We start from the raw sequence: 8,627 nt of genomic DNA, 5'->3' as shown, positions 1-8,627 counted from the left end.
GTGCCTGCAGTTTGTGTGTGTGTGTGGGGGGGGGAAGTGTGCCTGCAGTGTGTGTGTGTGGAGGTATGCCCACGGGGGGGGGCAAGTGTGTGCCTGCAGGGTGCGTGAGTGTGTAAAGGGCGTGAGTGTGCCCGCAGGATATGTGTGGGGATGTATGCCCACAGGGTTGGGGTGGTGGAGTGTGCCCGCCAAGTGCGTGTGTGTGTGGGGGGCGCGAGTGTGCCCGCCGTGTGTGTGTGTGCGGGGGGTTCGAGTGTGCCCATGGTGTATGTGTCAGAGGGGAGACTGGGGTGAGTGAGTGTGCCTGAAGCATGGAAGGGGGAGCCAATCTTGGGGGAGTGGGTCAGTGTGCCGGGGGGTTGTGTGGGTGTGCTGTTTTCCCTAGGGCTGGAGGTGTTTGAGTGCACACCGGGTACTCCGTAGCTGAGTTTGGTGACTGCTTTGGGAAGTGTTTGGGGGGGCGGTCCAGATGCCTGTGCTGGCAGTGCTGTGTTATTCAGTGACTGCATACCACCTCCACTTGCCTTCTACAAATTAGTGACTAGCAGAAAAAATGTTGGTTTTACCATGTAAATCTCAGCTGATGTTGGAGCCTCATCTCCTATTCTGTGGGGGTGGTGCTCAAGGCTCAGAAATACACACTTAATGTAGCTTGAAAACTGTTGCATATATTTGAACATACGCCTCTTTAGGGGCAACTAGATCCTGCTAGTGGTGTTTTGACTGTCTCCGAAGATCTCTAAACAATAAGAAAGCAGCCATTCTTCTTGGGAAGGCATTCACTTCTGATTTCAGACTCCTACCCTTTTATTAGGTAACTACATGAATTGCAAATATGCTCTTGATTTTTGTTTTAAGCATGAATGTGCAAGTTAGATATAGTTCTGCTGCAGCAGGTTATTTTGATGTAAGACCGGCGTTTTCCTCCCACTAACACATGTAAGCTCTGCAGCAGAAGAGTCATAGAGTTAAAGTATGTAAACAAGTGAACATTTGCCAAGGGTAGGCAAGTTTTAGTCTGGATTTTATGCAAGTTGAACCTCTCTAGTCCGGCATCCTCGGGACCTGACTGCTGCTGAACTAGAGAATTTGCCAAACCACGGGAGGTCACCGCAGAGTGCCAGTGGGTCTCCATAGGCGCGGGAAGTAGGGGTATGGGGGGTGCTGCAGCACCCCCACGCTTTGCACCCAGCTGGACCCCCTACTTGGGGGCTCTGCTGCTACCTGGAGTGCTGGCCCCCCGCCTGGGGTCTTAGCTGCTGGCCCCAGGTCCTCCCCCTCCCTCCCGGAGCTTGAACAATGCGAATCAGCTGTTCGCGGCGCTCCGGAAGCGCTGGGAGGGAGGAGGAGTTGGTAAGTGCGGGGCTGCCGGCACGCGGGGGGAGAGGGGCAGAGGGGGGAGCTTGATGCCAGTGGATGCTCTGCACCCACTAATTTTTCCCCATGGGTGCTCCAGCCCTGGAGCACCCGTGCCGGACCATGGATGTTGCCGGACCAAGGAGTGCTGGATTAGAGAGGTTTAACCTGTATCTTTTTAGATCAGTGTTCTGTCTACTTCTTAATATTTCTTGTGGCAAGTGACTCATCCCAGTATGGCTGTTCTTTGCCCACCATTCTGGGCAAAGGTTTAAACTGGGAACTCCCAGAATGTTAGGTTGATCTGATGCAGAGCATAAGGCTTTTCTTTTCTTGTGTTAGTTTAGGCTGCAGTTACTTCCTGTAGAATTTCCAGCAGCATGTGTGCCGCACAAACTCTGTGGCTGGAAGGGAATGACGGGCATACATTTTTGCCCCTCCATGAGCATAGTTGGAAACTAGTACTGGGAGCAGCCAGGCTCAATTTATCCCTAATTTTCCAACACATGGTCTCAGAAAACAAACGGTCTAATAGTGGGTACAGTTTTATTTAGAAACTGGTTTCTTAATAAAAAGTTAGATGAAGAATAGGTCTGTCAGTTGACCTTAGAACTGTAACCCTAGTAAATTTGAACATTGTAAGCGTTGACTTGTAGCCTCTGCCCAAATGTCAATTTCCGAGGGCATGTCCAGACTAGGCAAATAGGTTGTGTTTTAAGATGTTCGCTAACGTGCTTTAAGTAACGTGTATTTACACACCACTTAGTACCTAGTGGGCACAAAGGCAGCAATGTTTAAAAACGTTAGCAGATTGTGGTAAATGCTGGGGTCTCTCTATGGTTGACCATAGTCCATTAATATGGTCTTAAACACAACCTTTCTGCACTAGGTACAAAATTGTGTTTAAATTTGCATTATCCAACATGTTTTGAAACACAACCTATTTTTGTAGCCCCAAGTTTATTTCTGGATAGATACTGCAGTGTCTTGTGTTTATTCAGTAATAAACTAAATGGAAAGTGATATAGTTAAATTAGTGTAATTTCTGAGAGTAAACAAGCCTTGTGTCACACTTATCAGCCAGTCTCTTGCTGGATTGGGGAGGAGCAGTTCTGATTTGGCTCCTAGTGACTCCATCCCCATTCACTGAGCAGTTCTTTATTTTTGATCCCTCATTTCTTTTGTCTGTTACCTTAATATTTGCTTTGGGAAAATAGACTAAGAATACTTCAATGATCAATTTATGGTTAAAATATTAGTCTCTTATTTTGGTTGTGGCTAACATTTCAGCTTTTCATAGTGTTACTGTAGGGTAAGGTAGCAGGTCTTTTCGTCAGTGTCTGAGGACTGACCCTCTACCCTTGCAAAAAATTAGAGACTTGGGCAAGGTCTACACTATAAAGTTAAGTTGTCTTAAGTTAGGCCGACCTATAGCCACCGTTGTAATTAAACTGCTGTTGCATGTCCTTTTTTCTGAGGAGCGTGTCCACAGTAGCAGCTCTTGCATCGACACAAAGAACAGTGCATCTTGGGTAGCTATCACACTGTGCAACTTGCCACCATCTGCCCCAGGGTGTTTTGGGAAGGGTTTGCAATGCCTCATGGGGGCAGTTTCAGCATTCCATGATGTAGTTTTCTCTGTTCTATCATTCCATGGGCTTCCTAGTATATTTAACGCCACTTTTCAACAGCCCCTGTAACTTGTGCATCCGCCATCTCTCCGAAAGCACGGATCCTGCACTGCTCTCCAGTACTGTGGTGAATGTTATGAACACAATGCACCTGATCCTGCAGTATTTTATGAGCAGCGTGTCTGATGACGATGCCTTGGTGTCTGGCTTACAGTGTGCCATGGAAAGAAACAATTCAAGATTGCTGTTAGCATTCACGGAGCAGCTGCACATGATGGACCATCAGTTCTGGGCTCGAGAAACAAGCACTGAGTGGTGCGATCGCATCGCTATGCAGGTATGAGATGGCGAGCAATGGCTGCAGAACTTTCAGATGTGCAAAACCACCTTCCTGGAACTATGTTTGGAGCTCACCTCTGCCCTCCGGCGCAAGGACACCAAAATGAGAGCCGCATTCACGGTGGAGAAGCATATCCCTATTTTGGCACCAGACCACCTTTTGACGGTGTACATCAACAGAAAGGGCTACTTATCTCTGTGGATCACTGGGGTCGTTTCATCAACATCAACATGGGCTGGTCAGAGAAGGTCTGCATCTTTAGAAACACAGGCCTGTACAGAAAGCTGCAAGCAGGGACTTTCTTTCCAGACCAGAGGATTACCACTGGGGATGTGGAAATGCAAATAGTAATCCTGGGAGATCCAGTCTATCCCTTGCCGCTGTGGCTCATGAAGCTGTACACTGGCATGCCTGACAGCAAGAAGGAGCGCTTCAACCACAGGGTCAGCAGGTGCAAAATGACTGTTGAATGTACATTTGTCTGCTTAAAGGGTCACTGGTGCCGTCTCCTCAGGAGGTTAGACCTTAGTCAGGGCAATATCCCCATGGTCATAGCTGCCTACTGTGAGCTTCATAATATCTGTGAAGCAAAGGGGGAGAAGTTTCCCCATGGGTGGGGTGTGGAAGTTGAACAGCTGTCTGCTGGTTTTGAACAGCCAGATACCAGGGCTCTCAGAGGGGCTCAACAGGGAGCTATTCAGATCAGGGAGGCTTTGAAGGAGCATTTTAACAATGAGCCAAAGTAATGTGTGTTGCTGTAATGTGCTGAGCCTGGAATTGTTTTTTTTCACCGTGGTATGAACCTTGTAATGATTGCTTTCTGTGCGCTGCTATAACAATGCAAATTAATCTATTGCTACTGTCTCTGAATTAGCAGCAGTCACCATGTGTTGGAGAATAATAAAGATTCATTCACTTTCCATAAGTTGATTTTTATTCCACACCCATGGAAACATACCTATGTCATGCTGAGGTAAACTTAATACATACAGTATCTTTGAAGGAGAAGGGACAGTGAATTCACAAGCACATACGCCAACGAGGCTCTCGCGGTTGTCTGTATGTCTAGCTGTCATTGTGCGTAATCTCCCGTGTGGTGGAGTGCCTGGGGTACTGTTGCAGCAATGGAAGATATATGGAACATGTGTGGAGAGTGTAGGGAGGTCATCGAATGAAGTTCTCTATGGGCTGCAGCAGGAGGTGAGCACAGATGTGTTCAGCCTGAAGTTCAGTCAGAGATTGCAGCATATCTGTTTGTTCCCCGAGCTGTGTTATCATTTGTTCCTGGCCCTGCTTCCTTTCCTCAGTATCCCTCCACATTTTCTTATTGATTGTCTCTCCCCAAGCTCTTGGCTCTCAATCTGAAGCACCAGAGGATTGCAGCACCTTGAACATGTCTTCCTTAGACCTCTTCTGTCTTCTCCTTATCTGGCCGAGCTGCTCCGCCAGTGTGCATGAGGAGACCCTCAAGGCCACATCTGCAGCTTCTAAAGAAACAGTGGACATAGGTCCTATTTTCAGTGTACTTGCACCGCTTGATCCAAACAAGTTACAAGCACAACTTTCTCGTTTTCCCTTACGAGTCATACAGCTCGGTGGCAGCCTCAGTCATGCCCAGAGTGGAGCGGGTGAGTTGGGACAAAGGGCAGGGGGTAGCACTGGGTTATCAGTACAAGTGCATAGGATTATTGTACTGAATACTGGCACATTTTTCCACAGGCGGAGGTAATTGTAGCTGATATCTCACTCCTGAGGGTAAGCAAGGCTGCAAGGGAGCACTTCCTGCATGTGTGTGGCTGCAGCCTGGATCTGTATGCTGCTACCTTGTGTACTGAAATGGTGTCTGCTGAAGTAATTGCCCAGTGGTGTGGCAAAGTGGCCTACTGCAGAGGAAGAAACAAGACAGCTCTCCCAAGAAATCTTCGGCAGAGGATTGCAGATTACCTCTAAGAAAGTTTCCTGGAGATTTCTGTGGCGGATTCATGGGAGATCCCAGTGTGCATAAACAAACTTTTCTGCAGGGCCCCTTTTGCCTAGCTCTACAGGGGAATGAGAAGCAGATAGCAACTCTACCTGTATTGGTTACTTCACTACCTTTTGTAGCCTAATTAAAAAAGCATTACATGAGCAGATGTGTCCCTATGGTATTGAAGCAAATTGAGTACATACCAGAGTTTCTGTCCCCTGCATCATGCTCAGCTCAGCTGGACTGCAGGGAGTGGCTAGATTGCTCTGGATTCAAAAAGAGGTCCTGGCTCCCCACGCCACCGGATCTCCCTGTTGCTTCTCTCCCATCCTCCTTCGCCTCCACTTCCTTGTCCAGCATGTTTTTCTTGAGGTTCACTCTGGTTGTCAGTGACTCCAGCCCCCCTGAAAAGTATCCACAGGGCTCTTGGTGTTGGAGGTGGGATTGCCACCGAGGATGGCATGCAGCTCCTTGTAGAAGCGGCATGTCTGCGGCTTTACACCAGAGCGACTATTTGCCACCCTTGCATTCTGGTATGTCTGCCTGAGCTCCTTGAGTTTTACACGGCACTGCTGCGTGTCCCTGTCATAGCCTTTGTTCTCCATGGCCTGAGCGATCTGGCCTTAGATATCAAAGTTCTTGCTGCTAGAGTGGAGCTGTGACTGCACAGCTTCCTCTCCCCACAGACCCAGGAGATCTACCACTTTCGTTGTACTCCAGGCAGGAATGCGTTTGCTGCGTGGAGCTGGCCTGGTCAGCTGGACAATTGCTATGTTAGCTCACCTGCCAAGCAGACAGGAAGAGCAGTTTTAGAACTTCCCTGGGGTTTTAAAAGGGAAGGGGTGCATACCTGTGACTGATCTGCTTCCCTGCAGCCAGGTACACAATGGGCATTGTAGCACACCTTCTGGAGGCCACTTAAGTCAATGCAAGCAATGCAGTGTCTACACTGACACTGTGTCGCTCTAACTATGTCGTCATAAGTGTTACGCCTCTTGTCAAGGTGGTTTTATTAAGTTGGTGTAGCAGGTGTGTGACAGTGGCGGGAAGAGCATTGTAGTGTGTACACCTCCATAGTTAGGATGATGTAAGCTGCCTTATGTCGACTTAACTTTGTAGTATAGACAAGCCCTCGTTTAAAAAAATCACTGTCTTTCAATGCAGTTGGTGTGTTTTTTAAAGTTAAAACCTTTTAAAGTTTTAAACCTTTGAAAAATCCTCTTTGCATTAGCAGCATTTACAACTGCTTCAGACTGAGACTATACTGTTTTCATACTGAGGAAACACTGTAATAAAACGCTATTTGCCTTGTTTTTTGAAACCTTGCATTCATTTTATTTATAGCAAAAAAATATAAACGATTGCTCTCCTTGTGATGGTGGCAATAAGGCAGAAGCAAGAACTGCTCTTTTTCTGCAGGGGTGTGTCAGGGCTTGTCTGCACTTAAAATGCTGCACCACTTCAGTGATGACATTACTTACTGTGAGGAGAGGGGTTCTCCCTGAAGTTTAGGAACTCCACCGCCCTGAGAGGTGGCAGCTAGGTCTATGAGGAGTGCTTTCTGGCTAGGTCAGTTTAACTGTGTCGCTCAGACGTGCAGATTTTTCAGTCTCCTGAGTGAAGTAGTTATACCAACCTAATTTCGTAGTGTAGACCAGGCCTAAGTTTGCACATGCATGGGTAAAGTATCACATGTGTAAACTAATGTTGACAAGACAACTTGAAGTTTTAACACTTGGTTTATCTACACTCAGCTGTTATGTGGATACCTTTTTTCTTAGTGAAGGCAGGGTCCAAATGTGTTAGCTTGTCTTCAGAGCTGTTAAGAGGGCTTTCCAATTGTTATGTTAACTTGCTTGAACTCATGAATGAAAAATACACTCTTTTTGCCTGGGCAGACAGGGTCATCTAAAGAAACAAAGTTGAATGGAGAAAGTCTCCCTTCTTTTCCTCTATGTAATTTTCAAAAGTAAGTTTGGTGGAAACACATATGTAATTTTCAAAAGTAAGTTTGGTGGAAACACACTCACAATCACTTGTGTTTATAATTCCTATATGTGTGGAATGTGGAGGGCTTGGGAGACATGATTGTAGTTGGAATGGAAGTCTAATATCTCTACGGCATTTATAGAGGAGAAGAGAACTTGCTTATGTTTAAAATAAAGCCCACAAAATATCAAACTAAAGCGGACTTTTAACGTCTACTGCTTTTGGAGCTCACAAGTTTTCTATGGATTTGGGTTTGATAAGTTTTAAACAAAACTTGAAATTTAGCACAAATTTCAAATAAAGTGTGCCTCACTAAAAAGTGAAATTAAGAGAAAAAGAAACTGTCCAGTCTGTTGGCATTTTGCTCAGCCTGGGCAATGCAGGAAGGAAACAGCACCAATGGCAAAAATTCATGAGGGTTTCAATGAGGCGATGCCTTGTTATAGAGTTGTTTTAGTCTCAATCTTTGGAGCACGCCCTCGTGGTGTGAGATGTTGTGTCAGCAATTCTGCCCCATTCTCTACCTTGTGACTTCAGTGATGTGGTATGGTGGTGGCCATACAGTCAGGTGACAAGGGAGTTCCACCCCTTCAGGGGTATCTACGTCTCGCATAATGTCTGATAAAGTAATAGTAATCAAGACAGCATCTTCTGCCCCTCCTCAACTCCTCTTCAGCCTCACTTTTCTTGAAGAGCGACATGCAGAGCTTTTCCCTGGAGTCTCTCAGCAAAACCAAAAAGCAGACAAAAATACAAACTAAGCAGTGTCCACCCATCCTGGGCTTGAGCTGTTAGTCCATCTTCGGTTCTTCCTCTGCCTGTCTTCTGTCAGGCGCTTGCCACAGAGAAGAAACTCCAAACCACCTCTCTTCTGGATTTCCTTCTCCCAACTATACTGAACTCTTTTCTTTTAACTCCTCCCTGAGTCTAATACGCTCTTCAGATGTAACAAGTTGAGCTAATAGAGTTCTCAGGCTCTAGTTAACCTCTTGTTCTGTGGGGGTATATATACCCTTTCACACCTGGGTAAGGAGCTTTCTGTATGAGTCTTATGTTTCCAATGTCATTTTAAAGTTTGGAGTGTGCTGGTCACCAGCCTTCAGAAGGAGTCAGCTGTTTTGTGCCCTGGATTAGAGCCCTGTGTGGATTCAAAATTTAGATCCGTGGATATAAATTGGATATCTGTGGAGCTGCAGGGCTCTACCAGGAACCGCAGCAGCATGTCTGTCTGCTACTTGCAGGAGCCAGTGCCCCGCAGCCCCACCCACTGAGGCGGGCACCAGGCTCATTGGCAGCTGTCACTGGTTGCCCTAGTGCAGGGTTGGGCAAACTTTTTGGACCGAGG

The 8,627-nt window shown here is 46.7% G+C and overlaps 1 protein-coding gene across 6 annotated transcripts in view; it reads left to right on the top strand.

Annotated features, from left to right (window-relative positions):
- The window catches only part of MAP2K4 (mitogen-activated protein kinase kinase 4), a 168,274-nt gene that overhangs the window by 1,040 nt on the left and 158,607 nt on the right, over positions 1–8,627 (top strand). The window lies entirely within an intron of this gene.

The sequence above is a fragment of the Terrapene carolina genome, unplaced genomic scaffold, assembly GCF_002925995.2.
Source record: "Terrapene carolina triunguis isolate 2854851 unplaced genomic scaffold, T_m_triunguis-2.0 Scaffold192, whole genome shotgun sequence".
NCBI lineage: Eukaryota > Metazoa > Chordata > Testudines > Emydidae > Terrapene > Terrapene triunguis.
This window is presented reverse-complemented; position numbering and strand designations above follow the sequence as displayed.